This window comes from Mus musculus, chromosome 2 (genome assembly GCF_000001635.26).
Source record: "Mus musculus strain C57BL/6J chromosome 2, GRCm38.p6 C57BL/6J".
Taxonomy (NCBI): Eukaryota; Metazoa; Chordata; class Mammalia; order Rodentia; family Muridae; genus Mus; species Mus musculus.
Genome location: NC_000068.7, coordinates 84927772 through 84935500, shown reverse-complemented (window position 1 = coordinate 84935500; position 7729 = coordinate 84927772).

The following is a 7729-nucleotide window of genomic DNA, read 5'->3' as shown; positions in this document are numbered from 1 at the left end:
TTGGTTGGGTCTTTCAGAGGGCAGTCGGAGGGTGGATAAAATCTGGAGTTTAAAATTAATTTAATTAATTAATTAAAAAAAAAAAACTCTTCTTTTTTCCTATCCCAACAGTTGTCTAGGATTCAGACAGGGTCTTTTTTGCTCTCTTTTGACTGACTTTAAGCTTTAGGTAATCCTGCCTCAGCTGCCCTAACTAAGCTTGTTTTAACACAGTTCCAGGCGCTGGGCCAGACATAGGGATCAAAAGCAACTGCATGTGGATGCCATTGTGTTTCCGCATTACCTTGCCCCCTCGGGTGGGCACCATACAAACTGTTTCCCACTTGCTCATCACTCGCTCCCCACCTCACGTTTATCCCCAGAGCTGCCAAGAAAACCCCACCATAAAAATCATGAAGCTGGAATCAGGACAGAGGTGCTTATCAGGAACCATCACTGGAGGGGGCCTTGCCTTTCCCCTCTAAGGATCCTTTTCACTGTTCCCCCCGCCCCTGCTGAAACCCCCAGCCCAGGCTCCGAGAGAGCCTTCCTGCCAGACTGCATTGATTAACTATTCATTCACCATCCCATTTTTTATTAATCAAAGACATTTATAATTGCCCATCGGAGCTTGTGATCAGCATGAAATAGCTGGCCTAACCAGCTGTGCTGCTCTCCAGCCCAGAGCAAATGAGCCAATGTCTTCCTTGCCTGAACCACAGTTCTCCTTGGAGAGAGAGCTGCCTTTTTGCATTAGATGCCCAGCTTCCTGGCTCGGCCCTCTTTCTACAGGGAGATGGTGGGAAGGCAAGCACCAGGAAGTGAGGTCCCGATCACCACCCAAACAAAGTATCAAAAAAGACTATTCAAGTGACTTACTGCAGAGGGAGAGACCACAGACCCACTAGCTGCCCCACTAAAACGGGTTCAAAGCACCTTAGTTATAGGAGCTGTCCTCAAAGTGAAGTCCACCTGGAGCGGATTCAGCAGGCTAGGTGAGATTTCCAATTTGTAGTTATCTGGGCCAGAGAGGGAGTTTAGTGGAGAATCCTGAAAGGACTTTGCCCCAAGATCATGCCTCACAGCCCAAACTGCCAACTCCCAAACCTCTGCTCTTAACTGCTCTTAACTTCTCCAGTCTTAACACCAGATATTGAGACATTGCAGAAAACATGTCCTTTCTTTAGAAATTAAAAAGTAAATTAAATTAGAAAGGGGGGAGGGTGACGATGGGGAACTAAAAATACAAGACGAGACAAAAGGGAAACACAGAGCCAGATTTTCCGTTTTCCTGCAAGTCACTGCTGTGCATGCAAGCCCAGCCTCAGCCCCGGGCTCATGTGTTGCTCTCCTGAGGACCTGGTGGATAAGGAACTGGAAAGAGCAAAGGAAGAAGAGAAAAGGTCAAAGCCAAGATAAAGAGAATTTAGAATGCAAATCAGCAGGAGCAGTCAGGAGAGTACAGCTCTGGAGCCGCCAGAGCGCAGGACTCAGGATAAGCCAGCCTAGACTTAAGTAGCTCCTCTCTCCCAAGTGGTAGGATCCTCACCCTATACCCCACTTGACTGCAGAAGGCACTGCCTCTAGTAACAGGACAGGCCTATGGACACTGTCAAGTGCAAATCTTAGACTATACTAAGTCCTTAGTCCTATGGGGGTTTTTTTCACATTTTTATTGGATATTTTCTTTATTTACATTTAAATTTTTTCCCCTTTCCAGGTCTCCCCTTCAGAAGCCCTCTATCCCATCCCCCTCCCCCTGCCTCTATGAGGCCCCAACTCCTGTCTTCCGGCCCTGGCACTCCTCTAAACTGGGGCATCGAACACCCGCAGGCCCAAGGGCCTCTCTTCCCACTGATGTCCAACACGGTCATCCTCTGCCACATATGCAGCCAGAGCCATGGGTCCCTCCATATATACTCTTTGGCTAGTGGTCCAGTCCCCAGGATCTGGGTGGGGGGTGGGGGGGTTACTTAGTCCTATTTGCTTCGGTTCCTGCAGCTAATAGAGTCAGGTGCTGTTCTGATTGGTCTATAGCTTCTCACCAATGTGGATTTTCTTGTAACATCAGAGTGGTTATAATGAGGTCTGACTTGAGCGCCAACATCCCCAACCTTTCTCTCTTCATCTCCTTTCCTTTTACCCCATTCCGTTGTTGTTGTTATCAGTTGCTTGGTTCAATGAATACAAAGTATCAGGCTCTGTGCCAGGTGCTGGGATTCAGGAGCTCCGGTGCCTTCCCTCAAGCTGCTTTTCTCAAGCCCAGGAGGCAAAAGGAGCGGATTGCTAGAGTGAGAGAATGTTCTTCCAGGCAGAGTCCAGCCTAACACTTTCAACCAACAATATGGGGCCAGTGCAGAGCCTAGAAAAAGCAATATCATTCTGGAGCCAAGACATTCACTGGCAAGGGCAGTGGCAAGAGTTAGGCCAGAGCAGGTACCTGGATGAAGGTATTTGAACTGTAAGACCCCCCCCCCCACAAAGCTGGGCCTCCGCTCAAGTCCCGGGATGAGCTGGCCAGCAACCAAATGACTCGAGAGAAAACCACACCTGATACAAACTGCAAGAGGTTTTATTATCAGCTAGCTGAGTTCGAACCCGAGCGGTGACAGTAGGGGGCTTTTAACAGCTAGCTGAGGAATTGGGAGGAGTTGGGAGGAGGGTTGGAAGGAGTTGGGAGGAGGGTTGGAAGGAGTTGGGAGGAGTTGGGAGGACCTGGGAGGAGCTGGGCAGAGTTCTTCTCTTCTGGGTGTCCTTGGTGAAATTTACAAGGCAGAAGGAGTTGGGAGTGAGTTCTTTCTGAATTTTTATCTCCGTGTCCTCGGCACAGGAAGCCAGGCAAATGCCTGGATGGGTCTTTTATAATTATCGAATCTCTGGTTGTAAAGTATAGAAACGAAAAAGTTTTTTGCTGGCTATAGAAAACAAAGAGCTTCTTTCTGGCTGTATTTTTAGAGATCAGGGAAAACAAGCTTGGGGAACGTCCAGGGGCTTTACCTTCTAGGGAGAAACACTCTAAGTCGGGGTCTCACAGAACCTCAGCCCATATCTATCAATCATGTCCTATTGATTCCACCTCCTATCCATCCTTGGCTACAGCCATAGCCAGGTACTCTTCTCTCACTAAGGCTTTACCTACCTCTGTGTCATCAGCCCATCGGGGTTCCCATTTGACAGCACTGCTTAACTGTTTATATGTTTTACAGTTAGCCAGCTGGTGAGGGCTAGCCCAGATTCTGGGGATAAAAGACATGGACATCACATAGACTTGTTACAGCTAGTCATGCAAGACAAAATGAATGAACTGCATCAAATCATATCCCTGGAGGTGAAAAGATTAAGGCTGTAGCTCAGCTGAGTGTCTGCTTAGCGTGCAGCATGAGTGGTGGATTCTAACCCCATCACTGGGGATGAAGGTACTCTCGCCTGTCGTCCCAACACTCAAGAGGTAGAAGCAGAAGAACCAGAGTTTCAAGATCATCCTTTGCTGCATAACAAGTTTAAGGCCATCCTGGGCTACATGAGGCACTGTAAATAAATAGATTGAGATAGACAGATAATAGATAGGTAGATAGATAGGTAGATAGGTAGATAGATAGATAGATAGATAGATAGATAGATAGATAGATAGATAGATAGATAGATGGTATGCCTGATACAGACAATGATCAGGTCTTCACTCACCCCATCCTACCTTCCAAAGCAGTCCCACCTCCCTCTAACGATCTCCACTTGGAGAACCCTCCCCCTCCATCTCCTGGTGCTCCTCCCTGGGCAGGATTCACAAACCTTTTCTCAACCTCCTTTCATATGGCTAATCTGTGAGCCCTTTCACATACAGGGTTCTGCTTTCTGATACACCAAGTATACAAACAAGCCAATGTTCTCAAGGAACAGAACCAATAGAATGAACTAATATATCTATAGATCAGTAAGGGGCTTATTGATGATTTAAAGTGGATTTCCCACCTACAATAATCCAACCAGGAAAAGTTCCTCAGGTTTGCCCAGCTGTTTGGGTTTTAGTTACTTCCAAAAGTAGTCAGGTTAACAACTGAGATTAACCATCTCAGTGCCTTTCAAAACTGTAGGCTTGTGAGAATTCAAATATTTGCCTTTCCTATCTACAATCTCAAAAGGGGGTTTGAGAGCCTATTTTGAAACTTAAAAAAGAAAAATCAAAAGATAAATGCAAACATTTCCCTTTCCCTTTCCAATGAAAGAAAAATTCCTTTCCTCTTGAGTTAATGCCAGAAAAATGAAAATCAGAAGCACGGTGATGGCCAATCACCTGTCTCCCTGAGCTTCACTCCCCGCATCAATAAAATCAGTCAGGTTGTGGTGTGGACTGTAGATAATTATGAAAATTGCCCAATTAATACACTGGCTAATCTTGTTAACAAAAAATTATTTAATTATGGGAAATCAAGAAGAAATTAATAAAAAAAAAAAGAAAGAAAGAAAAGAAAATGAGATGATATGTTAGAAGGATTCTAAAGTTCCCCTAACCTAACAAAGAAAAAATGGGTGGGGCGGGGGGGAATCACTGTGTCATAAGTGAGCCAGCTACCTTTAAGGATCTCCATCCCCAGGGAGAAGGACCATGTTGAGCATCCGACTGATTATACCGTGAGCTACTGACAGGAAGCTGGTTCATCAACCAGAGTAGACAGGAAGGGGAGGGAGCCATAGGGCTAGGCTCTTTGGATCTCCTAGTGCTTTGAAAGCAGCTCTGATAAGGATAGGACTGTGGGTAAAGAGGAGACCTCCATGTTCTAGGAGACTTTGTTTTCAGAGGAAAATGGATCAGAAAGGATGCCCAAGGAGGCACTGGATGGAAGGGCTCTTGGACCAGTCACATCACCATCTCAGCCCTCGTGGCTACCATCAGTGATAGTATCATGTGTACAGCAGCCAGTCACAATGGGTTTTGGGCATAGAAGCAGGAGCATCAGGACCCACTGCACCTGGCCTTGGGAGTCGCCCGATTCTCTCCCCTCTCCCCTTGACTTCACCTCCATGTTGTGTTGGTCATTTTCTGTCCTGCTCTGACAGATTACCCAACAGATACAGCTAAATGGAGGAAATATCTACTTGAGCTTGTGGTTTCCGTCCCTCATGGCAGGGAAGGCACAGCTGCGCTCAAAGCTCTGGACCATGTGGCCAAGCCACGTACGTATCTCAACGCATCAGGAAGCAGCAAGAGCTAGACCAAAACTAGAGCCATCACCACATCTTGAGATGTAGCCTGGAATCTTCAGGCCATGACTGCAGTGGCCTCTGAATACCTGCACAGCTAAGCCTGGGCAAGCACTTCCCTAGATGGTTATCTGCAAGCAGGACACCCTGATGCCCTATTCTTCGGGAACTCTCTTGTTGAAAGTCATTCACTTGATGTTTGCATTTTTGCTTCCTAATTCTTTGGTGGGTGGGGCCTCAAGGCACATTCCTAGTCTCCAAGTGCAATCTTCAGGTGGAGCTTCGTTCTTTAGGTTTATTTTTTTACTTTGAATTACATTCATATGTGTGAGGGGCTTCTTGATGGTGCTGAGCTCTTTAGCAGCTGTAAACAGGCCTTCATCCCTTCACTAACCAAACTACATTTTTCACATCCTTTTGCTCTGGATCTCATCGTAAACTTGGGTAAAAGTAGTCACAACCGTGGCCCAACCTGGATGCTATGCAGTCATGCAATTTTGTCCACCAAACAAATTAGTCTTTTACTTTTGAATCCAGCCTTACTCAAATGTTTAGATAGCCAGATTCTTTGCCTGAACATAATATAAATAGCTTCTGTCGTAATTTTCTGGGGGGGGGGGGGGGGACCTGTGCTCTTGAATCTGAAAGCTCACGAGTATAACCCTTATTGTGAGCATTTCTGTCAGCAGTCTCATCTTTAGAACCCCACCAGAATTACACAATAAGTTCTACAAATGATATCCTGGAGCTTCTCTGGCCTGCATCTCCTCCCTTACACGGTCCTCCCAAAAGCCACTTCTAAAAGCCCAAGAACCACATATTTGGGTTTCTTAGAGTTCCAGTCCCACTCCTAATACTGATTTTCTGTATTAGGTACTTTCCATGTCACTGTGACAGAAACAAGAGGAGAGACGTGTCAGGGTCAACTCTGTCAGAGAGATTTTCGTTCATGGTGGTAACCCTCAAAGCAGAAAGAGCATATGATGGAGGACCCTCAAATTGGGATGAGCCAGGAAGCAGAATGTCCTAGATGGGCAACACCCTGAAATGCCTCAAGATTTACTGCCACCAGCCAGCTCCCAACTCATGAAGGATTCACAATCTTCAAATTTTAACACAAGCTGGAGGCTACGCACTGAGGGCATGAGACGATGGAGAATATTACAGATTTAAGCCAATGCATGTATTCATCGAGCAGGCATTTACAGGTAACTAGATTTGGTGGTGGTGGTTTGGTTTGGTTTGGTTTGGTTTGGTTTGGTTTGGTTTGGTTTAGTTTTCTGAGACAGGGTTTCTCTGTGTAATCCTAGCTGTCCTGAAACTCAGACCAGGCTGGCCTCGAACTCAAATCTGCCTGCCTCTGCCTCCCGAGTGTTGGGATTAAAGGCATGTATCACTGTGCCCAGCTCAAGTAACTAGATTTTATCAGAACCGAATGACATCAGATTATTAACAATTATTATTATTGTATATAATATAAATTTTTAACAATAGAGCTGAAGGGGACGGCAACTCCATAGAAAGACCAACAGTACCAACTAACCTGGACCCCTCAGAGCTCCCGAGACTAAACCACAAACCAAAGAGCATACATGGGCTGGTTCATGGCCTCCACCCCACCCTACCCCTTAACCCCCGCCTCAACACACCTTGCTGGTGTCCGTGAGAGAGGATGCACTTAATCCTGAAGAGACTTAATGCCTCAGGGAAGGGGGATACTGGGAGTAATGAGGTGGAGGTAAGTGAGTGGATTGGTGTGTGTGTGTGTGTGTGTGTGTGTGTGTGTGTGTGTGTGTGTTGGGGGGAGCACCCTCTTAGAGGTAAAGGGGAGGAGGAATGAGGTGAAGTACTCTGGGAGGGGGAACTGGAAAAAGGGGGTAACATTTGGAACGTAAATAAATAAAATAATTTTTAAAAGAGTTGTCTTAGTCAGGGTTTCTATTCCTGCACAAACATCATGACCAAGAAGCAAGTTGGGGAGGAAGGGGTTTATTCGGCTTACATTTCCATACTGCTGTTGATCACCAAAGAATGCAGGACTGGAACTCAAGCAGGTCAGAAACCAGGAGCTGACGCAGAGGCCATGGAGGGATGTTCTTTACTGGCTTGCTTCCCCTGGCTTGCTCAGCCTGCTCTCTTATAGAACCCAAGACTACCAGCCCAGAGATGGTCCCACCCACAAGGGGCCTTTCCCCCTTGATCACTAATTGAGAAAATGCCTTACAGTTGGATCTCATGGAGGCATTTCTTCAACTGAAGCTCCTTTCTCTGTGATAACTCCAGCTGTGTCAAGTTGACACAAAACTAGCCAGTACAATTGACCCCTTGTCAACTTGACACACAAAAACATCACCAGTAAGCCTCAACCCTTACAATCTTATTCATCCCCAAGATCTAAATAATTTTAAAAGTCCCACAGCCTTTACATATTCTTAAAATTTCAATTTCTTTAAAATATCCATCTTTTTTAAAATCCAAAGTCTTTTTACAATTAAAAGTCTCTTAACTGTGGGCTCTACTAAAACAGTTTCTTCCTTCAAGAGGAAAAATA